Source organism: Scyliorhinus torazame, chromosome 14, assembly GCF_047496885.1.
Source record: "Scyliorhinus torazame isolate Kashiwa2021f chromosome 14, sScyTor2.1, whole genome shotgun sequence".
NCBI classification, from domain to species: domain Eukaryota; kingdom Metazoa; phylum Chordata; class Chondrichthyes; order Carcharhiniformes; family Scyliorhinidae; genus Scyliorhinus; species Scyliorhinus torazame.
This window is the reverse complement of record NC_092720.1, coordinates 108,450,541-108,472,689: the sequence shown is the minus strand read 5'-3', so window position 1 is coordinate 108,472,689 and position 22,149 is coordinate 108,450,541.

The following is a 22,149-nucleotide window of genomic DNA, read 5'->3' as shown; positions in this document are numbered from 1 at the left end:
TCAGTGACTGAGCAGATTCCCAGTGACCGGCAGCGACTGAGCAGAGTCTCAGCGACTGAGCAGAGTCTCAGCGACTGAGCAGAATCTCAGTGACTGAGCAGGGTCTCAGTGACCGGCAGCGACTGAGCAGAGTCTCAGTGACAGGCAGCGACTGAGCAGAGTCTCAGTGACTGGCAGCAACTGAGCAGAGTCTCAGTGACCGGCAGCGACTGAGCAGAGTCTCAGTGACTGAGCAGAGTCTCAGTGGCCGGCAGCGACTGAGCAGCGTCTCAGCTACTGAGCAGAGTCTCAGCGACTGAGCAGAGTCCCAGTGACCGGCAGCGACTGAGCAGAGTCTCAGCGACTGAGCAGAGTCTCAGCGACTGAGCAGAATCTCAGCGACTGAGCAGAGTCTCAGTGACCGGCAGCGACTGAGCAGAGTCTCAGTGACCGGCAGTGACTGAGCAGAGTCTCAGCGACTGAGCAGAGTCTCAGTGACCGGCAGCGACTGAGCAGAGTCTCAGTGACCAGCAGCGACTGAGCAGAGTCTCAGCGACTGAGCAGAGTCTCAGTGACTGAGCAGAATCTCAGCGATTGAGCAGAGTCTCAGTGACTGAGCAGAGTCTCAGCGACTGAGCAGAATCTCAGCGATTGAGCAGAGTCTCAGTGACTGAGCAGAGTCTCAGCGACTGGGCAGATTCTCAGTGACCGGCAGCGACCGAGCAGAGTCTCAGTGAATGAGCAGAGTCCCAGGTACTGGCAGCGACTGAGCAGAGTCTCAGTGACAGGCAGCGACTGAGCAGAGTCTCAGTGACCGGCAGCGACTGAGCAGAGTCTCAGTGACTGAGCAGAGTCCCAGTGACTGGCAGCGACTGAGCAGAGTCTCAGTGACAGGCAGCGACTGAGCAGAGTCTCAGTGACTGGCAGCAACTGAGCAGAGTCTCAGTGACCGGCAGCGACTGAGCAGAGTCTCAGTGACTGAGCAGAGTCTCAGTGGCCGGCAGCGACTGAGCAGAGTCTCAGTGACAGGCAGCGACTGAGCAGAGTCTCAGTGACTGGCAGCAACTGAGCAGAGTCTCAGTGACCAGCAGCGAATGAGCAGAGTCTCAGTGACTGGCAGCGACTGAGCAGAGTCTCAGCGACTGAGCAGAATCTCAGCGACTGAGCAAGTCTCAGTGACTGAGCTGAATCTCAGCGATTGAGCAGAGTCTCAGTGACTGAGCAGAGTCTCAGCGACTGAGCAGAATCTCAGCGATTGAGCAGAGTCTCAGTGACTGAGCAGAGTCTCAGCGACTGGGCAGATTCTCAGTGACAGGCAGCGACTGAGCAGAGTCTCAGTGTACGGCAGCGACTGAGCAGAGTCTCAGTGACTGAGCAGAGTGCCAGTGACTGGCAGCGACTGAGCAGAGTCTCAGTGACAGGCAGCGACTGAGCAGAGTCTCAGTGACTGGCAGCAACTGAGCAGAGTCTCAGTGACCGGCAGCGACTGAGCAGAGTCTCAGCTACTGAGCAGAGTCTCAGCGACTGAGCAGAGTCCCAGTGACCGGCAGCGACTGAGCAGAGTCTCAGCTACTGAGCAGAGTCTCAGCGACTGAGCAGAGTCCCAGTGACCGGCAGCGACTGAGCAGAGTCTCAGCGACTGAGCAGAGTCTCAGCGACTGAGCAGAGTCTCAGTGACTGGCAGCGACTGAGCAGAGTCTCAGCGACTGAGCAGAGTCTCAGCGACTGAGCAGAGTCTCAGTGACTGGCAGCGACTGAGCAGAGTCTCAGCGACTGAGCAGAATCTCAGCGATTGAGCAGAGTCTCAGTGACTGAGCAGAGTCTCAGCGACTGGGCAGATTCTCAGTGACCGGCAGCGACTGAGCAGAGTCCCAGTGACTGGCAGCGACTGAGCAGAGTCTCAGCGACTGAGCAGAATCTCTGCGATTGAGCAGTGTCTCAGTGACTGAGCAGAGTCTCAGCGACTGAGCAGAGTCTCAGTGACCGGCAGCGACTGGGTAGAGTCTCAGTGACTGAGCAGAGTCTCAGTGACTGGCAGCAACTGAGCAGAGTCTCAGCGACTGAGCAGAGTCTCAGTGACAGGCAGCGACTGAGTAGAGTCTCAGTGACTGAGCAGAGTCTCAGTGGCCGGCAGCGACTGAGCAGAGTCTCAGTGACTGAGCAGAGTCTCAGCGACTGAGCAGAGTCCCAGTGACCGGCAGCGACTGAGCAGAGTCTCAGCGACTGAGCAGAGTCTCAGCGACTGAGCAGAGTCTCAGTGACTGGCAGCGACTGAGCAGAGTCTCAGCGACTGAGCAGAATCTCAGCGATTGAGCAGAATCTCAGTGACTGAGCAGATTCTCAGCGACTGGGCAGATTCTCAGTGACCGGCAGCGACTGAGCACAGTCTCAGTGACAGGCAGCGACTGAGTAGAGTCTCAGTGACTGAGCAGAGTCCCAGTGACTGGCAGCAACTGAGCAGAGTCTCAGCGACTGAGCAGAGTCTCAGTGACAAGCAGCGACTGAGTAGAGTCTCAGTGACTGAGCAGAGTCCCAGTGACTGGCAGCGACTGAGCAGAGTCTCAGCGACTGAGCAGAGTCTCAGTGACTGGCAGCGACTGAGCAGAGTCTCAGCGACTGAGTCGTGTCTCAGTGACTGGCAGCGACTGAGTAGTGTCTCAGTGACTGGCAGCGACTGAGCACAGTCTCAGCGACTGAGCAGAGTCTCAGCGACTGAGCAGTTTCTCAGTGACCGGCAGCGACTGAGCAAAGTCTCAGCGACTGAGCAGAGTCTCAGTGACTGAGCAGAGTCTCAGTGACCGGCAGCGACTGAGCAGAGTCTCAGCGACTGAGCAGAGTCTCAGCGACTGAGCAAAGTCCCAGTGACTGAGCAGAGACTCAGTGACTGGCAGCGACTGAGCAGAGTCTCAGCGACTGAGCAGAGTCTCAGTGACCGGCAGCGACTGAGCAGAGTCTCAGTGACTGGCAGCAACTGAGCAGAGTCTCAGTGCCCGGCAGTGACTGAGCAGAGTCTCAGTGACTGGCAGCGACTGAGCAGAGGCTCAGTAACTGAGCAGAGTCTCAGTGACCGGCAGCGACTGAGCAGAGTCTCAGTGACTGGCAGCAACTGAGCAGAGTCTCAGTGACCGGCAGCGACTGAGCAGAGTCTCAGTGACTGAGCAGAGTCTCAGTGGCCGGCAGAGACTGAGCAGAGTCTCAGCTACTGAGCAGAGTCTCAGCTACTGAGCAGAGTCTCAGCGACTGAGCAGAGTCCCAGTGACCGGCAGCGACTGAGCAGAGTCTCAGCGACTGAGCAGAGTCTCAGCGACTGAGCAGAGTCTCAGTGACCGGCAGCGACTGAGCAGAGTCTCAGTGACCGGCAGCGACTGAGCAGAGTCTCAGTGACCAGCAGCGACTGAGCAGAGTCTCAGCGACTGAGCAGAGTCTCAGTGACTGAGCAGAATCTCAGCGATTGAGCAGAGTCTCAGTGACTGAGCAGAGTCTCAGCGACTGAGCAGAATCTCAGCGATTGAGCAGAGTCTCAGTGACTGAGCAGAGTCTCAGCGACTGGGCAGATTCTCAGTGACCGGCAGCGACCGAGCAGAGTCTCAGTGAATGAGCAGAGTCCCAGGTACTGGCAGCGACTGAGCAGAGTCTCAGTGACAGGCAGCGACTGAGCAGAGTCTCAGTGACCGGCAGCGACTGAGCAGAGTCTCAGTGACTGAGCAGAGTCCCAGTGACTGGCAGCGACTGAGCAGAGTCTCAGTGACAGGCAGCGACTGAGCAGAGTCTCAGTGACTGGCAGCAACTGAGCAGAGTCTCAGTGACCGGCAGCGACTGAGCAGAGTCTCAGTGACTGAGCAGAGTCTCAGTGGCCGGCAGCGACTGAGCAGAGTCTCAGTGACAGGCAGCGACTGAGCAGAGTCTCAGTGACTGGCAGCAACTGAGCAGAGTCTCAGTGACCAGCAGCGAATGAGCAGAGTCTCAGTGACTGGCAGCGACTGAGCAGAGTCTCAGCGACTGAGCAGAATCTCAGCGACTGAGCAGAGTCTCAGTGACTGAGCTGAATCTCAGCGATTGAGCAGAGTCTCAGTGACTGAGCAGAGTCTCAGCGACTGAGCAGAATCTCAGCGATTGAGCAGAGTCTCAGTGACTGAGCAGAGTCTCAGCGACTGGGCAGATTCTCAGTGACAGGCAGCGACTGAGCAGAGTCTCAGTGTACGGCAGCGACTGAGCAGAGTCTCAGTGACTGAGCAGAGTGCCAGTGACTGGCAGCGACTGAGCAGAGTCTCAGTGACAGGCAGCGACTGAGCAGAGTCTCAGTGACTGGCAGCAACTGAGCAGAGTCTCAGTGACCGGCAGCGACTGAGCAGAGTCTCAGCTACTGAGCAGAGTCTCAGCGACTGAGCAGAGTCCCAGTGACCGGCAGCGACTGAGCAGAGTCTCAGCTACTGAGCAGAGTCTCAGCGACTGAGCAGAGTCCCAGTGACCGGCAGCGACTGAGCAGAGTCTCAGCGACTGAGCAGAGTCTCAGCGACTGAGCAGAGTCTCAGTGACTGGCAGCGACTGAGCAGAGTCTCAGCGACTGAGCAGAGTCTCAGCGACTGAGCAGAGTCTCAGTGACTGGCAGCGACTGAGCAGAGTCTCAGCGACTGAGCAGAATCTCAGCGATTGAGCAGAGTCTCAGTGACTGAGCAGAGTCTCAGCGACTGGGCAGATTCTCAGTGACCGGCAGCGACTGAGCAGAGTCTCAGTGACCGGCAGCGACTGAGCAGAGTCTCAGTGACTGGCAGCGACTGAGCAGAGTCTCAGCGACTGAGCAGAATCTCTGCGATTGAGCAGTGTCTCAGTGACTGAGCAGAGTCTCAGCGACTGAGCAGAGTCTCAGTGACCGGCAGCGACTGGGTAGAGTCTCAGTGACTGAGCAGAGTCTCAGTGACTGGCAGCAACTGAGCAGAGTCTCAGCGACTGAGCAGAGTCTCAGTGACAGGCAGCGACTGAGTAGAGTCTCAGTGACTGAGCAGAGTCTCAGTGGCCGGCAGCGACTGAGCAGAGTCTCAGTGACTGAGCAGAGTCTCAGCGACTGAGCAGAGTCCCAGTGACCGGCAGCGACTGAGCAGAGTCTCAGCGACTGAGCAGAGTCTCAGCGACTGAGCAGAGTCTCAGTGACTGGCAGCGACTGAGCAGAGTCTCAGCGACTGAGCAGAATCTCAGCGATTGAGCAGAATCTCAGTGACTGAGCAGATTCTCAGCGACTGGGCAGATTCTCAGTGACCGGCAGCGACTGAGCACAGTCTCAGTGACAGGCAGCGACTGAGTAGAGTCTCAGTGACTGAGCAGAGTCCCAGTGACTGGCAGCAACTGAGCAGAGTCTCAGCGACTGAGCAGAGTCTCAGTGACAAGCAGCGACTGAGTAGAGTCTCAGTGACTGAGCAGAGTCCCAGTGACTGGCAGCGACTGAGCAGAGTCTCAGCGACTGAGCAGAGTCTCAGTGACTGGCAGCGACTGAGCAGAGTCTCAGCGACTGAGTCGTGTCTCAGTGACTGGCAGCGACTGAGTAGTGTCTCAGTGACTGGCAGCGACTGAGCACAGTCTCAGCGACTGAGCAGAGTCTCAGCGACTGAGCAGTTTCTCAGTGACCGGCAGCGACTGAGCAAAGTCTCAGCGACTGAGCAGAGTCTCAGTGACTGAGCAGAGTCTCAGTGACCGGCAGCGACTGAGCAGAGTCTCAGCGACTGAGCAGAGTCTCAGCGACTGAGCAAAGTCCCAGTGACTGAGCAGAGACTCAGTGACTGGCAGCGACTGAGCAGAGTCTCAGCGACTGAGCAGAGTCTCAGTGACCGGCAGCGACTGAGCAGAGTCTCAGTGACTGGCAGCAACTGAGCAGAGTCTCAGTGCCCGGCAGTGACTGAGCAGAGTCTCAGTGACTGGCAGCGACTGAGCAGAGGCTCAGTAACTGAGCAGAGTCTCAGTGACCGGCAGCGACTGAGCAGAGTCTCAGTGACTGGCAGCAACTGAGCAGAGTCTCAGTGACCGGCAGCGACTGAGCAGAGTCTCAGTGACTGAGCAGAGTCTCAGTGGCCGGCAGAGACTGAGCAGAGTCTCAGCTACTGAGCAGAGTCTCAGCTACTGAGCAGAGTCTCAGCTACTGAGCAGAGTCTCAGCGACTGAGCAGAGTCCCAGTGACCGGCAGCGACTGAGCAGAGTCTCAGCGACTGAGCAGAGTCTCAGCGACTGAGCAGAGTCTCAGTGACCGGCAGCGACTGAGCAGAGTCTCAGTGACCAGCAGCGACTGAGCAGAGTCTCAGCGACTGAGCAGAGTCTCAGTGACTGGCAGCGACTGAGCAGAGTCTCAGCGACTGAGCAGAATCTCAGCGATTGAGCAGAGTCTCAGTGACTGAGCAGAGTCTCAGCGACTGGGCAGATTCTCAGTGACCGGCAGCGACTGAGCAGTGTCTCAGTGAATGAGCAGAGTCTCAGCGACTGAGCAGAGTCCCAGTGACCGGCAGCGACTGAGCAGAGTCTCAGTGACTGGCAGCAACTGAGCAGAGTCTCAGTGACCGGCAGCGACTGAGCAGAGTCTCAGTGACTGAGCAGAGTCTCAGTGGCCGGCAGCGACTGAGCAGAGTCTCAGCTACTGAGCAGAGTCTCAGCGACTGAGCAGAGTCCCAGTGACCGGCAGCGACTGAGCAGAGTCTCAGCGACTGAGCAGAGTCTCAGTGACTGGCAGCGACTGAGCAGAGTCTCAGCGACTGAGCAGAATCTCAGCGATTGAGCAGAGTCTCAGCGACTGAGCAGAGTCTCAGTGACCGGCAGCGACTGAGCAGAGTCTCAGTGACTGGCAGCAACTGAGCAGAGTCTCAGTGACCGGCAGCGACTGAGCAGAGTCTCAGTGACTGAGCAGAGTCTCAGTGGCCGGCAGAGACTGAGCAGAGTCTCAGCTACTGAGCAGAGTCTCAGCTACTGAGCAGAGTCTCAGCGACTGAGCAGAGTCCCAGTGACCGGCAGCGACTGAGCAGAGTCTCAGCGACTGAGCAGAGTCTCAGCGACTGAGCAGAGTCTCAGTGACCGGCAGCGACTGAGCAGAGTCTCAGTGACCAGCAGCGACTGAGCAGAGTCTCAGCGACTGAGCAGAGTCTCAGTGACTGGCAGCGACTGAGCAGAGTCTCAGCGACTGAGCAGAATCTCAGCGATTGAGCAGAGTCTCAGTGACTGAGCAGAGTCTCAGCGACTGGGCAGATTCTCAGTGACCGGCAGCGACTGAGCAGTGTCTCAGTGAATGAGCAGAGTCTCAGCGACTGAGCAGAGTCCCAGTGACCGGCAGCGACTGAGCAGAGTCTCAGTGACTGGCAGCAACTGAGCAGAGTCTCAGTGACCGGCAGCGACTGAGCAGAGTCTCAGTGACTGAGCAGAGTCTCAGTGGCCGGCAGCGACTGAGCAGAGTCTCAGCTACTGAGCAGAGTCTCAGCGACTGAGCAGAGTCCCAGTGACCGGCAGCGACTGAGCAGAGTCTCAGCGACTGAGCAGAGTCTCAGCGACTGAGCAGAATCTCAGCGACTGAGCAGAGTCTCAGTGACCGGCAGCGACTGAGCAGAGTCTCAGTGACCGGCAGTGACTGAGCAGAGTCTCAGCGACTGAGCAGAGTCTCAGTGACCGGCAGCGACTGAGCAGAGTCTCAGTGACCAGCAGCGACTGAGCAGAGTCTCAGCGACTGAGCAGAGTCTCAGTGACTGAGCAGAATCTCAGCGATTGAGCAGAGTCTCAGTGACTGAGCAGAGTCTCAGCGACTGAGCAGAATCTCAGCGATTGAGCAGAGTCTCAGTGACTGAGCAGAGTCTCAGCGACTGGGCAGATTCTCAGTGACCGGCAGCGACCGAGCAGAGTCTCAGTGAATGAGCAGAGTCCCAGGTACTGGCAGCGACTGAGCAGAGTCTCAGTGACAGGCAGCGACTGAGCAGAGTCTCAGTGACCGGCAGCGACTGAGCAGAGTCTCAGTGACTGAGCAGAGTCCCAGTGACTGGCAGCGACTGAGCAGAGTCTCAGTGACAGGCAGCGACTGAGCAGAGTCTTAGTGACTGGCAGAAACTGAGCAGAGTCTCAGTGACCGGCAGCGACTGAGCAGAGTCTCAGTGACTGAGCAGAGTCTCAGTGGCCGGCAGCGACTGAGCAGAGTCTCAGTGACAGGCAGCGACTGAGCAGAGTCTCAGTGACTGGCAGCAACTGAGCAGAGTCTCAGTGACCAGCAGCGACTGAGCAGAGTCTCAGTGACTGGCAGCGACTGAGCAGAGTCTCAGCGACTGAGCAGAATCTCAGCGACTGAGCAGAGTCTCAGCGACTGAGCAGAGTCTCAGTGACCGGCAGCGACTGAGCAGAGTCTCAGTGACCAGCAGCGACTGAGCAGAGTCTCAGCGACTGAGCAGAGTCTCAGTGACTGGCAGCGACTGAGCAGAGTCTCAGCGACTGAGCAGAATCTCAGCGATTGAGCAGAGTCTCAGTGACTGAGCAGAGTCTCAGCGACTGGGCAGATTCTCAGTGACCGGCAGCGACTGAGCAGTGTCTCAGTGAATGAGCAGAGTCTCAGCGACTGAGCAGAGTCCCAGTGACCGGCAGCGACTGAGCAGAGTCTCAGTGACTGGCAGCAACTGAGCAGAGTCTCAGTGACCGGCAGCGACTGAGCAGAGTCTCAGTGACTGAGCAGAGTCTCAGTGGCCGGCAGCGACTGAGCAGAGTCTCAGCTACTGAGCAGAGTCTCAGCGACTGAGCAGAGTCCCAGTGACCGGCAGCGACTGAGCAGAGTCTCAGCGACTGAGCAGAGTCTCAGCGACTGAGCAGAATCTCAGCGACTGAGCAGAGTCTCAGTGACCGGCAGCGACTGAGCAGAGTCTCAGTGACCGGCAGTGACTGAGCAGAGTCTCAGCGACTGAGCAGAGTCTCAGTGACCGGCAGCGACTGAGCAGAGTCTCAGTGACCAGCAGCGACTGAGCAGAGTCTCAGCGACTGAGCAGAGTCTCAGTGACTGAGCAGAATCTCAGCGATTGAGCAGAGTCTCAGTGACTGAGCAGAGTCTCAGCGACTGAGCAGAATCTCAGCGATTGAGCAGAGTCTCAGTGACTGAGCAGAGTCTCAGCGACTGGGCAGATTCTCAGTGACCGGCAGCGACCGAGCAGAGTCTCAGTGAATGAGCAGAGTCCCAGGTACTGGCAGCGACTGAGCAGAGTCTCAGTGACAGGCAGCGACTGAGCAGAGTCTCAGTGACCGGCAGCGACTGAGCAGAGTCTCAGTGACTGAGCAGAGTCCCAGTGACTGGCAGCGACTGAGCAGAGTCTCAGTGACAGGCAGCGACTGAGCAGAGTCTTAGTGACTGGCAGAAACTGAGCAGAGTCTCAGTGACCGGCAGCGACTGAGCAGAGTCTCAGTGACTGAGCAGAGTCTCAGTGGCCGGCAGCGACTGAGCAGAGTCTCAGTGACAGGCAGCGACTGAGCAGAGTCTCAGTGACTGGCAGCAACTGAGCAGAGTCTCAGTGACCAGCAGCGACTGAGCAGAGTCTCAGTGACTGGCAGCGACTGAGCAGAGTCTCAGCGACTGAGCAGAATCTCAGCGATTGAGCAGAGTCTCAGTGACTGAGCAGAGTCTCAGCGACTGAGCAGAATCTCAGCGATTGAGCAGAGTCTCAGTGACTGAGCAGAGTCTCAGCGACTGGGCAGATTCTCAGTGACAGGCAGCGACTGAGCAGAGTCTCAGTGTACGGCAGCGACTGAGCAGAGTCTCAGTGACTGAGCAGAGTCCCAGTGACTGGCAGCGACTGAGCAGAGTCTCAGTGACAGGCAGCGACTGAGCAGAGTCTCAGTGACTGGCAGCAACTGAGCAGAGTCTCAGTGACCGGCAGCGACTGAGCAGAGTCTCAGTGACTGAGCAGAGTCTCAGTGGCCGGCAGCGACTGAGCAGAGTCTCAGCTACTGAGCAGAGTCCCAGTGACCGGCAGCGACTGAGCAGAGTCTCAGCGACTGAGCAGAGTCTCAGCGACTGAGCAGAGTCTCAGTGACTGAGCAGAGTCTCAGCGACTGAGCAGAGTCCCAGTGACCGGCAGCGACTGAGCAGAGTCTCAGCGACTGAGCAGAGTCTCAGCGACTGAGCAGAGTCTCAGTGACTGGCAGCGACTGAGCAGAGTCTCAGCGACTGAGCAGAGTCTCAGCGACTGAGCAGAGTCTCAGTGACTGGCAGCGACTGAGCAGAGTCTCAGCGACTGAGCAGAATCTCAGCGATTGAGCAGAGTCTCAGTGACTGAGCAGAGTCTCAGCGACTGGGCAGATTCTCAGTGACCGGCAGCGACTGAGCAGAGTCTCAGTGACTGGCAGCGACTGAGCAGAGTCTCAGCGACTGAGCAGAATCTCTGCGATTGAGCAGTGTCTCAGTGACTGAGCAGAGTCTCAGCGACTGAGCAGAGTCTCAGTGACCGGCAGCGACTGGGTAGAGTCTCAGTGACTGAGCAGAGTCTCAGTGACTGGGAGCAACTGAGCAGAGTCTCAGCGACTGAGCAGAGTCTCAGTGACAGGCAGCGACTGAGTAGAGTCTCAGTGACTGAGCAGAGTCTCAGTGGCCGGCAGCGACTGAGCAGAGTCTCAGTGACTGAGCAGAGTCTCAGCGACTGAGCAGCGTCCCAGTGACCGGCAGGGACTGAGCAGAGTCTCAGCGACTGAGCAGAGTCTCAGCGACTGAGCAGAGTCCCAGTGACCGGCAGCGACTGAGCAGAGTCTCAGCGACTGAGCAGAGTCTCAGCGACTGAGCAGAATCTCAGCGACTGAGCAGAGTCTCAGTGACCGGCAGCGACTGAGCAGAGTCTCAGTGACCGGCAGTGACTGAGCAGAGTCTCAGCGACTGAGCAGAGTCTCAGTGACCGGCAGCGACTGAGCAGAGTCTCAGTGACCAGCAGCGACTGAGCAGAGTCTCAGCGACTGAGCAGAGTCTCAGTGACTGAGCAGATTCCCAGTGACCGGCAGCGACTGAGCAGAGTCTCAGCGACTGAGCAGAGTCTCAGCGACTGAGCAGAATCTCAGTGACTGAGCAGGGTCTCAGTGACCGGCAGCGACTGAGCAGAGTCTCAGTGACAGGCAGCGACTGAGCAGAGTCTCAGTGACTGGCAGCAATTGAGCAGAGTCTCAGTGACCGGCAGCGACTGAGCAGAGTCTCAGTGACTGAGCAGAGTCTCAGTGGCCGGCAGCGACTGAGCAGCGTCTCAGCTACTGAGCAGAGTCTCAGCGACTGAGCAGAGTCCCAGTGACCGGCAGCGACTGAGCAGAGTCTCAGCGACAGAGCAGAGTCTCAGCGACTGAGCAGAATCTCAGCGACTGAGCAGAGTCTCAGTGACCGGCAGCGACTGAGCAGAGTCTCAGTGACCGGCAGTGACTGAGCAGAGTCTCAGCGACTGAGCAGAGTCTCAGTGACCGACAGCGACTGAGCAGAGTCTCAGTGACCAGCAGCGACTGAGCAGAGTCTCAGCGACTGAGCAGAGTCTCAGTGACTGAGCAGAATCTCAGCGATTGAGCAGAGTCTCAGTGACTGAGCAGAGTCTCAGCGACTGAGCAGAATCTCAGCGATTGAGCAGAGTCTCAGTGACTGAGCAGAGTCTCAGCGACTGGGCAGATTCTCAGTGACCGGCAGCGACCGAGCAGAGTCTCAGTGAATGAGCAGAGTCCCAGGTACTGGCAGCGACTGAGCAGAGTCTCAGTGACAGGCAGCGACTGAGCAGAGTCTCAGTGACCGGCAGCGACTGAGCAGAGTCTCAGTGACTGAGCAGAGTCCCAGTGACTGGCAGCGACTGAGCAGAGTCTCAGTGACAGGCAGCGACTGAGCAGAGTCTCAGTGACTGGCAGCAACTGAGCAGAGTCTCAGTGACCGGCAGCGACTGAGCAGAGTCTCAGTGACTGAGCAGAGTCTCAGTGGCCGGCAGCGACTGAGCAGAGTCTCAGTGACAGGCAGCGACTGAGCAGAGTCTCAGTGACTGGCAGCAACTGAGCAGAGTCTCAGTGACCAGCAGCGAATGAGCAGAGTCTCAGTGACTGGCAGCGACTGAGCAGAGTCTCAGCGACTGAGCAGAATCTCAGCGACTGAGCAGAGTCTCAGTGACTGAGCTGAATCTCAGCGATTGAGCAGAGTCTCAGTGACTGAGCAGAGTCTCAGCGACTGAGCAGAATCTCAGCGATTGAGCAGAGTCTCAGTGACTGAGCAGAGTCTCAGCGACTGGGCAGATTCTCAGTGACAGGCAGCGACTGAGCAGAGTCTCAGTGTACGGCAGCGACTGAGCAGAGTCTCAGTGACTGAGCAGAGTGCCAGTGACTGGCAGCGACTGAGCAGAGTCTCAGTGACAGGCAGCGACTGAGCAGAGTCTCAGTGACTGGCAGCAACTGAGCAGAGTCTCAGTGACCGGCAGCGACTGAGCAGAGTCTCAGTGACTGAGCAGAGTCTCAGTGGCCGGCAGCGACTGAGCAGAGTCTCAGCTACTGAGCAGAGTCTCAGCGACTGAGCAGAGTCCCAGTGACCGGCAGCGACTGAGCAGAGTCTCAGCGACTGAGCAGAGTCTCAGCGACTGAGCAGAGTCTCAGTGACTGGCAGCGACTGAACAGAGTCTCAGCGACTGAGCAGAGTCTCAGCGACTGAGCAGAGTCTCAGTGACTGGCAGCGACTGAGCAGAGTCTCAGCGACTGAGCAGAATCTCAGCGATTGAGCAGAGTCTTAGTGACTGAGCAGAGTCTCAGCGACTGGGCAGATTCTCAGTGACCGGCAGCGACTGAGCAGAGTCCCAGTGACTGGCAGCGACTGAGCAGAGTCTCAGCGACTGAGCAGAATCTCTGCGATTGAGCAGTGTCTCAGTGACTGAGCAGAGTCTCAGCGACTGAGCAGAGTCTCAGTGACCGGCAGCGACTGGGTAGAGTCTCAGTGACTGAGCAGAGTCTCAGTGACTGGCAGCAACTGAGCAGAGTCTCAGCGACTGAGCAGAGCCTCAGTGACAGGCAGCGACTGAGTAGAGTCTCAGTGACTGAGCAGAGTCTCAGTGGCCGGCAGCGACTGAGCAGAGTCTCAGTGACTGAGCAGAGTCTCAGCGACTGAGCAGAGTCCCAGTGACCGGCAGCGACTGAGCAGAGTCTCAGCGACTGAGCAGAGTCTCAGCGACTGAGCAGAGTCTCAGTGACTGGCAGCGACTGAGCAGAGTCTCAGCGACTGAGCAGAATCTCAGCGATTGAGCAGAATCTCAGTGACTGAGCAGATTCTCAGCGACTGGGCAGATTCTCAGTGACCGGCAGCGACTGAGCACAGTCTCAGTGACAGGCAGCGACTGAGTAGAGTCTCAGTGACTGAGCAGAGTCCCAGTGACTGGCAGCAACTGAGCAGAGTCTCAGCGACTGAGCAGAGTCTCAGTGACAAGCAGCGACTGAGTAGAGTCTCAGTGACTGAGCAGAGTCCCAGTGACTGGCAGCGACTGAGCAGAGTCTCAGCGACTGAGCAGAGTCTCAGTGACTGGCAGCGACTGAGCAGAGTCTCAGCGACTGAGTCGTGTCTCAGTGACTGGCAGCGACTGAGTAGTGTCTCAGTGACTGGCAGCGACTGAGCACAGTCTCAGCGACTGAGCAGAGTCTCAGCGACTGAGCAGTTTCTCAGTGACCGGCAGCGACTGAGCAAAGTCTCAGCGACTGAGCAGAGTCTCAGTGACTGAGCAGAGTCTCAGTGACCGGCAGCGACTGAGCAGAGTCTCAGCGACTGAGCAGAGTCTCAGCGACTGAGCAAAGTCCCAGTGACTGAGCAGAGACTCAGTGACTGGCAGCGACTGAGCAGAGTCTCAGCGACTGAGCAGAGTCTCAGTGACCGGCAGCGACTGAGCAGAGTCTCAGTGACCGGCAGCAACTGAGCAGAGTCTCAGTGACCGGCAGTGACTGAGCAGAGTCTCAGTGACAGCCAGCGACTGAGCAGAGTCTCAGTAACTGAGCAGAGTCTCAGTGACCGGCAGCGACTGAGCAGAGTCTCAGTGACTGGCAGCAACTGCGCAGAGTCTCAGTGACCGGCAGCGACTGAGCAGAGTCTCAGTGACTGAGCAGAGTCTCAGTGGCCGGCAGCGACTGAGCAGAGTCTCAGCTACTGAGCAGAGTCTCAGCGACTGAGCAGATACCCAGTGACCGGCAGCGACTGAGCAGAGTCTCAGTGACCAGCAGCGACTGAGCAGAGTCTCGGTGACTGGCAGCGACTGAGCAGAGTCTCAGCGCCTGAGCAGAGTCCCAGTGACCGGCAGCGACTGAGCAGAGTCTCAGCGACTGAGCAGAATCTCAGCGACTGAGCAGAGTCTCAGTGACCGGCAGCGACTGAGCAGAATCTCAGTGACCGGCAGTGACTGAGCAGAGTCTCAGCGACTGAGCAGAGTCTCAGTGACCGGCAGCGACTGAGCAGAGTCTCAGTGACCAGCAGCGACTGAGCAGAGTCTCAGTGACTGGCAGCGACTGAGCAGAATCTCAGCGACTGAGCAGAGTCTCAGTGACTGGCAGCGACTGAGCAGAGTCTCAGCGTCTGAGCAGAATCTCAGCGATTGAGCAGAGTCTCAGTGACTGAGCAGAGTCTCAGCGACTGGGCAGATTCTCAGTGACCGGCAGCGACTGCGCAGGGTCTCAGTGACTGAGCAGAGTCCCAGTGACTGGCAGCGACTGAGCAGAGTCTCAGTGACAGGCAGCGACTGAGCAGAGTCTCAGTGACTGGCAGCAACTGAGCAGAGTCTCAGTGACTGAGCAGAGTCTCAGTGGCCGGCAGCGACGGAGCAGAGTCTCAGCTACTGAGCAGAGTCTCAGCGACTGAGCAGAGTCCCAGTGACCGGCAGCGACTGAGCAGAGTCTCAGTGACTGAGCAGAATCTCAGCGATTGAGCAGAGTCTCAGTGACTGAGCAGAGTCTCAGCGACTGGGCAGATTCTCAGTGACCGGCAGCGACTGAGCAGAGTCTCAGTGACTGAGCAGAGTCCCAGTGACTGGCAGCGACTGAGCAGAGTCTCAGTGACAGGCAGCGACTGAGCAGAGTCTCAGTGACTGGCAGCAACTGAGCAGAGTCTCAGTGACTGAGCAGAGTCTCAGTGGCCGGCAGCGACGGAGCAGAGTCTCAGCTACTGTGGAGAGTCTCAGCGACTGAGCAGAGTCCCAGTGACCGGCAGCGACTGAGCAGAGTCTCAGCGACTGAGCAGAGTCTCAGTGACTGGCAGCGACTGAGCAGAGTCTCAGTGACCAGCAGCGACTGAGCAGAGTCTCAGTGACCTGCAGCGACTGAGCAGTCTCAGCGACTGAGCAGAGTCTCAGCGACTGAGCAGAGTCTCAGTGACTGGCAGCGACTGAGCAGAGTCTCAGTGACCAGCAGCGACTGAGCAGAGTCTCAGTTACCGGCAGCGACTGAGCAGAGTCTCAGTGACTGAGCAGAATCTCAGCGACTGAGCAGAGTCTCAGTGACCGGCAGCGACTGAGCAGAGTCTCAGCGACTGAGCAGAGTCTCAGCGACTGAGCAGAGTCTCAGCGACTGAGCAAAGTCTCAGCGACTGAGCAGAATCTCAGCGATTGAGCAGAGTCTCAGTGACTGAGCAGAGTCTCAGCGACTGGGCAGATTCTCAGTGACTCGCAGAGCAGAGTCTCAGCGACTGAGCAGAATCTCAGCGATTGAGCAGAGTCTCAGTGACTGAGCAGAGTCTCAGTGGCCGGCAGCGACGGAGCAGAGTCTCAGCTACTGAGCAGAGTCTCAGCGACTGAGCAGAGTCCCAGTGACCGGCAGCGACTGAGCAGAGTCTCAGTGACTGAGCAGAATCTCAGCGATTGAGCAGAGTCTCAGTGACTGAGCAGAGTCTCAGCGACTGGGCAGATTCTCAGTGACCGGCAGCGACTGAGCAGAGTCTCAGTGACTGAGCAGAGTCCCAGTGACTGGCAGCGACTGAGCAGAGTCTCAGTGACAGGCAGCGACTGAGCAGAGTCTCAGTGACTGGCAGCAACTGAGCAGAGTCTCAGTGACTGAGCAGAGTCTCAGTGGCCGGCAGCGACTGAGCAGAGTCTCAGCGACTGAGCAGAGTCTCAGTGACTGGCAGCGACTGAGCAGAGTCTCAGTGACCAGCAGCGACTGAGCAGAGTCTCAGTGACCTGCAGCGACTGAGCAGTCTCAGCGACTGAGCAGAGTCTCAGCGACTGAGCAGAGTCTCAGTGACTGGCAGCGACTGAGCAGAGTCTCAGTGACCAGCAGCGACTGAGCAGAGTCTCAGTGACCTGCAGCGACTGAGCAGTCTCAGCGACTGAGCAGAGTCTCAGCGACTGAGCAGAGTCTCAGTGACTGGCAGCGACTGAGCAGAGTCTCAGTGACCAGCAGCGACTGAGCAGAGTCTCAGTTACCGGCAGCGACTGAGCAGAGTCTCAGTGACTGAGCAGAGTCTCAGCGACTGAGCAGAGTCTCAGTGACCGGCAGCGACTGAGCAGAGTCTCAGCGACTGAGCAGAGTCTCAGCGACTGAGCAGAGTCTCAGCGACTGAGCAAAGTCTCAGCGACTGAGCAGAATCTCAGCGATTGAGCAGAGTCTCAGTGACTGAGCAGAGTCTCAGCGACTGGGCAGATTCTCAGTGACTGGCAGAGCAGAGTCTCAGCGACTGAGCAGAATCTCAGCGATTGAGCAGAGTCTCAGTGACTGAGCAGAGTCTCAGCGACTGAGCAGAGTCTCAGTGACCGGCAGCGACTGAGTAGAGTCTCAGTGACTGAGCAGAGTCTCAGTGACTGGCAGCAACTGAGCAGAGTCTCAGCGACTGAGCAGAGTCCCAGTGACAGGCAGCGTCTGAATAGAGTCTCAGCGATTGAGCAGAGTCTCAGTGACCCGCAGCGACTGAGCAGAGTCTCAGTGACTGGCAGCGACTGAGTAGTGTCTCAGTGACTGAGCAGAGTCTGAGTGACCGGCAGCGACTGAGCAGAGTCTCAGTGACCGGCAGCGACTGAGCAGAGTCTCAGCGACTGAGCAGAATCTCAGCGATTGAGCAGAGTCTCAGTGACTGAGCAGAGTCTCAGCGACTGAGCAGAATCTCAGCGATTGAGCAGAGTCTCAGTGACTGAGCAGAGTCTCAGCGACTGGGCAGATTCTCAGTGACAGGCAGCGACTGAGCAGAGTCTCAGTGTACGGCAGCGACTGAGCAGAGTCTCAGTGACTGAGCAGAGTGCCAGTGACTGGCAGCGACTGAGCAGAGTCTCAGTGACAGGCAGCGACTGAGCAGAGTCTCAGTGACTGGCAGCAACTGAGCAGAGTCTCAGTGACCGGCAGCGACTGAGCAGAGTCTCAGTGACTGAGCAGAGTCTCAGTGGCCGGCAGCGACTGAGCAGAGTCTCAGCTACTGAGCAGAGTCTCAGCGACTGAGCAGAGTCCCAGTGACCGGCAGCGACTGAGCAGAGTCTCAGCGACTGAGCAGAGTCTCAGCGACTGAGCAGAGTCTCAGTGACTGGCAGCGACTGAACAGAGTCTCAGCGACTGAGCAGAGTCTCAGCGACTGAGCAGAGTCTCAGTGACTGGCAGCGACTGAGCAGAGTCTCAGCGACTGAGCAGAATCTCAGCGATTGAGCAGAGTCTTAGTGACTGAGCAGAGTCTCAGCGACTGGGCAGATTCTCAGTGACCGGCAGCGACTGAGCAGAGTCCCAGTGACTGGCAGCGACTGAGCAGAGTCTCAGCGACTGAGCAGAATCTCTGCGATTGAGCAGTGTCTCAGTGACTGAGCAGAGTCTCAGCGACTGAGCAGAGTCTCAGTGACCGGCAGCGACTGGGTAGAGTCTCAGTGACTGAGCAGAGTCTCAGTGACTGGCAGCAACTGAGCAGAGTCTCAGCGACTGAGCAGAGCCTCAGTGACAGGCAGCGACTGAGTAGAGTCTCAGTGACTGAGCAGAGTCTCAGTGGCCGGCAGCGACTGAGCAGAGTCTCAGTGACTGAGCAGAGTCTCAGCGACTGAGCAGAGTCCCAGTGACCGGCAGCGACTGAGCAGAGTCTCAGCGACTGAGCAGAGTCTCAGCGACTGAGCAGAGTCTCAGTGACTGGCAGCGACTGAGCAGAGTCTCAGCGACTGAGCAGAATCTCAGCGATTGAGCAGAATCTCAGTGACTGAGCAGATTCTCAGCGACTGGGCAGATTCTCAGTGACCGGCAGCGACTGAGCACAGTCTCAGTGACAGGCAGCGACTGAGTAGAGTCTCAGTGACTGAGCAGAGTCCCAGTGACTGGCAGCAACTGAGCAGAGTCTCAGCGACTGAGCAGAGTCTCAGTGACAAGCAGCGACTGAGTAGAGTCTCAGTGACTGAGCAGAGTCCCAGTGACTGGCAGCGACTGAGCAGAGTCTCAGCGACTGAGCAGAGTCTCAGTGACTGGCAGCGACTGAGCAGAGTCTCAGCGACTGAGTCGTGTCTCAGTGACTGGCAGCGACTGAGTAGTGTCTCAGTGACTGGCAGCGACTGAGCACAGTCTCAGCGACTGAGCAGAGTCTCAGCGACTGAGCAGTTTCTCAGTGACCGGCAGCGACTGAGCAAAGTCTCAGCGACTGAGCAGAGTCTCAGTGACTGAGCAGAGTCTCAGTGACCGGCAGCGACTGAGCAGAGTCTCAGCGACTGAGCAGAGTCTCAGCGACTGAGCAAAGTCCCAGTGACTGAGCAGAGACTCAGTGACTGGCAGCGACTGAGCAGAGTCTCAGCGACTGAGCAGAGTCTCAGTGACCGGCAGCGACTGAGCAGAGTCTCAGTGACCGGCAGCAACTGAGCAGAGTCTCAGTGACCGGCAGTGACTGAGCAGAGTCTCAGTGACAGCCAGCGACTGAGCAGAGTCTCAGTAACTGAGCAGAGTCTCAGTGACCGGCAGCGACTGAGCAGAGTCTCAGTGACTGGCAGCAACTGCGCAGAGTCTCAGTGACCGGCAGCGACTGAGCAGAGTCTCAGTGACTGAGCAGAGTCTCAGTGGCCGGCAGCGACTGAGCAGAGTCTCAGCTACTGAGCAGAGTCTCAGCGACTGAGCAGATACCCAGTGACCGGCAGCGACTGAGCAGAGTCTCAGTGACCAGCAGCGACTGAGCAGAGTCTCGGTGACTGGCAGCGACTGAGCAGAGTCTCAGCGCCTGAGCAGAGTCCCAGTGACCGGCAGCGACTGAGCAGAGTCTCAGCGACTGAGCAGAATCTCAGCGACTGAGCAGAGTCTCAGTGACCGGCAGCGACTGAGCAGAATCTCAGTGACCGGCAGTGACTGAGCAGAGTCTCAGCGACTGAGCAGAGTCTCAGTGACCGGCAGCGACTGAGCAGAGTCTCAGTGACCAGCAGCGACTGAGCAGAGTCTCAGTGACTGGCAGCGACTGAGCAGAATCTCAGCGACTGAGCAGAGTCTCAGTGACTGGCAGCGACTGAGCAGAGTCTCAGCGTCTGAGCAGAATCTCAGCGATTGAGCAGAGTCTCAGTGACTGAGCAGAGTCTCAGCGACTGGGCAGATTCTCAGTGACCGGCAGCGACTGCGCAGGGTCTCAGTGACTGAGCAGAGTCCCAGTGACTGGCAGCGACTGAGCAGAGTCTCAGTGACAGGCAGCGACTGAGCAGAGTCTCAGTGACTGGCAGCAACTGAGCAGAGTCTCAGTGACTGAGCAGAGTCTCAGTGGCCGGCAGCGACGGAGCAGAGTCTCAGCTACTGAGCAGAGTCTCAGCGACTGAGCAGAGTCCCAGTGACCGGCAGCGACTGAGCAGAGTCTCAGTGACTGAGCAGAATCTCAGCGATTGAGCAGAGTCTCAGTGACTGAGCAGAGTCTCAGCGACTGGGCAGATTCTCAGTGACCGGCAGCGACTGAGCAGAGTCTCAGTGACTGAGCAGAGTCCCAGTGACTGGCAGCGACTGAGCAGAGTCTCAGTGACAGGCAGCGACTGAGCAGAGTCTCAGTGACTGGCAGCAACTGAGCAGAGTCTCAGTGACTGAGCAGAGTCTCAGTGGCCGGCAGCGACGGAGCAGAGTCTCAGCTACTGTGGAGAGTCTCAGCGACTGAGCAGAGTCCCAGTGACCGGCAGCGACTGAGCAGAGTCTCAGCGACTGAGCAGAGTCTCAGTGACTGGCAGCGACTGAGCAGAGTCTCAGTGACCAGCAGCGACTGAGCAGAGTCTCAGTGACCTGCAGCGACTGAGCAGTCTCAGCGACTGAGCAGAGTCTCAGCGACTGAGCAGAGTCTCAGTGACTGGCAGCGACTGAGCAGAGTCTCAGTGACCAGCAGCGACTGAGCAGAGTCTCAGTTACCGGCAGCGACTGAGCAGAGTCTCAGTGACTGAGCAGAATCTCAGCGACTGAGCAGAGTCTCAGTGACCGGCAGCGACTGAGCAGAGTCTCAGCGACTGAGCAGAGTCTCAGCGACTGAGCAGAGTCTCAGCGACTGAGCAAAGTCTCAGCGACTGAGCAGAATCTCAGCGATTGAGCAGAGTCTCAGTGACTGAGCAGAGTCTCAGCGACTGGGCAGATTCTCAGTGACTCGCAGAGCAGAGTCTCAGCGACTGAGCAGAATCTCAGCGATTGAGCAGAGTCTCAGTGACTGAGCAGAGTCTCAGTGGCCGGCAGCGACGGAGCAGAGTCTCAGCTACTGAGCAGAGTCTCAGCGACTGAGCAGAGTCCCAGTGACCGGCAGCGACTGAGCAGAGTCTCAGTGACTGAGCAGAATCTCAGCGATTGAGCAGAGTCTCAGTGACTGAGCAGAGTCTCAGCGACTGGGCAGATTCTCAGTGACCGGCAGCGACTGAGCAGAGTCTCAGTGACTGAGCAGAGTCCCAGTGACTGGCAGCGACTGAGCAGAGTCTCAGTGACAGGCAGCGACTGAGCAGAGTCTCAGTGACTGGCAGCAACTGAGCAGAGTCTCAGTGACTGAGCAGAGTCTCAGTGGCCGGCAGCGACTGAGCAGAGTCTCAGCGACTGAGCAGAGTCTCAGTGACTGGCAGCGACTGAGCAGAGTCTCAGTGACCAGCAGCGACTGAGCAGAGTCTCAGTGACCTGCAGCGACTGAGCAGTCTCAGCGACTGAGCAGAGTCTCAGCGACTGAGCAGAGTCTCAGTGACTGGCAGCGACTGAGCAGAGTCTCAGTGACCAGCAGCGACTGAGCAGAGTCTCAGTGACCTGCAGCGACTGAGCAGTCTCAGCGACTGAGCAGAGTCTCAGCGACTGAGCAGAGTCTCAGTGACTGGCAGCGACTGAGCAGAGTCTCAGTGACCAGCAGCGACTGAGCAGAGTCTCAGTTACCGGCAGCGACTGAGCAGAGTCTCAGTGACTGAGCAGAGTCTCAGCGACTGAGCAGAGTCTCAGTGACCGGCAGCGACTGAGCAGAGTCTCAGCGACTGAGCAGAGTCTCAGCGACTGAGCAGAGTCTCAGCGACTGAGCAAAGTCTCAGCGACTGAGCAGAATCTCAGCGATTGAGCAGAGTCTCAGTGACTGAGCAGAGTCTCAGCGACTGGGCAGATTCTCAGTGACTGGCAGAGCAGAGTCTCAGCGACTGAGCAGAATCTCAGCGATTGAGCAGAGTCTCAGTGACTGAGCAGAGTCTCAGCGACTGAGCAGAGTCTCAGTGACCGGCAGCGACTGAGTAGAGTCTCAGTGACTGAGCAGAGTCTCAGTGACTGGCAGCAACTGAGCAGAGTCTCAGCGACTGAGCAGAGTCCCAGTGACAGGCAGCGTCTGAATAGAGTCTCAGCGATTGAGCAGAGTCTCAGTGACTGGCAGCGACTGAGTAGTGTCTCAGTGACTGAGCAGAGTCTGAGTGACCGGCAGCGACTGAGCAGAGTCTCAGTGACCGGCAGCGACTGAGCAGAGTCTCAGCGACTGAGCAGAATCTCAGCGATTGAGCAGAGTCTCAGTGACTGAGCAGAGTCTCAGTGACTGAGCAGAGTCCCAGTGACTGGCAGCGACTGAGCAGAGTCTCAGTGACAGGCAGCGACTGAGCAGAGTCTCAGTGACTGGCAGCAACTGAGCAGAGTCTCAGTGACCGGCAGCGACTGAGCAGAGTCTCAGCGACTGAGCAGAGTCTCAGCGACTGAGCAGAGTCCCAGTGACCGGCAGCGACTGAGCAGAGTCTCAGCCACTGAGCAGAGTCCATGACTGGCAGCGACTGAGCAGAGTCTCAGCGACTGAGCAGAGTCTCAGCGACTGAGCAGAGTGTCAGTGACTGGCAG